Raw genomic sequence first — 1,207 nt, 5'->3', positions numbered from 1 at the left:
GGGGGGGGGGGGTGGCTCTGAGAGATTAAAGACCCCCGTCTCTCACACAGTACCCCTCAAGCACACCGGTCTCAGTTGCCCGAGGAGCTCCTGCAGAGACTGCAGGATTTCGCCCTCTGACTGCCCAGGCCAGGTCCGAGGCCTCGTCCCACAGGGTCTGTGCCACCCCCCGCAGCCTTCCTCCCCGGCCTGGCCCACATGGTCTTCTTGAGTCTCCTCCAGCACTGCTACCGTGGTCTCCATGCCTTCCTTTAGTCTGTGTCTAGACTGCAGCTGTGGGAGGCATGGGGGCCCGTTCTTCTCTCCCCAGCACCGAGCTCAGAGCATCTGTCCTCTGACTTGAAGAAACCAAGCTTTCCCAACACCCAGAGTGCGCTGGCATGGTCCTGGACTCTCCCCACGGCTCTGTGTGCTACTTCAGTCTGACCGAGCCTCTGTTTTCTCAAGTAAGAAGGAGCCTCTACTTTGCACCAAGGCCCTGGGAGGTGGAGGGGATATGGAGATGAGAGAGGGACAGAAGGAGCCTGGCCTCTCAAGGAGACAGGCCAGGGGACAAGGACCACAGGTGTGATCAGGCCTGCCTTCTCCTGTTCAGGGTGGCCAGAGCAGGCCAGAGCCAGGGGACAGGAAGGAGTGGCCTGGTGACCAGCCCGCAGGGACAGCTCTGAGAACTGGCAGAAGATGGGCCTGCTGAGGTGTCTTCATTGTTCAGTTTGCAGCTTTGTGTTTCTCGTTGGCATTTTGGCCCACTTTTCAGGCTTAGCTGCACCGTTTTCCTCCGGCAGTTATATCTTGTTCAGCAGCATTCCCCGACTCCTCATTCTGTGGACCCAGAGGCCCGCGGGGCCGCACCCGGGGCTCTCAGAGCTGCTGGGAGACTGAGAGGCGCTGTGAGGACTAGGGGCGAAAGCACGGAAGGACCCGGGTCGGCGCCAGCGCGCGGCGAGCAGCTGGTCCTCGTGCTGCCGACTCCCACGAGACGGCTCTCTGCCTGCAGCTGGGGACCCACTTCGTCAGCACCGCTGCTCCTGCGATGCAGGGGGCCGCAGGGTGGGCGTCACGAGTGGGAAACCCCTCTCCTCCCACCCTGGGGGCTCTCTGTGCTCCGGCAGGGCCGACACGGACGCCTGGTGTGCCTCTCATCCAGCCTCGCGGGGCGAGGCTCCCAGAAGCAGACGGGCAGCAGCTCTGAGAGGGGGGCATGTGG

At 62.9% G+C, this 1,207-nt stretch overlaps 1 protein-coding gene across 2 annotated transcripts in view; it reads right to left on the bottom strand.

Moving 5' to 3' along the window:
- The window catches only part of PACSIN2 (protein kinase C and casein kinase substrate in neurons 2), a 70,363-nt gene that overhangs the window by 2,016 nt on the left and 67,140 nt on the right, over positions 1-1,207 (bottom strand). The gene's annotated exons all lie outside the window — the stretch shown is intronic.

The sequence above is a fragment of the Bison bison genome, unplaced genomic scaffold, assembly GCF_000754665.1.
Source record: "Bison bison bison isolate TAMUID 2011002044 unplaced genomic scaffold, Bison_UMD1.0 scf7180017864184, whole genome shotgun sequence".
NCBI lineage: Eukaryota > Metazoa > Chordata > Mammalia > Artiodactyla > Bovidae > Bison > Bison bison.
Note: the sequence above shows the minus strand (reverse complement) of the source record. Positions and strands in the feature narration are given on the sequence as shown.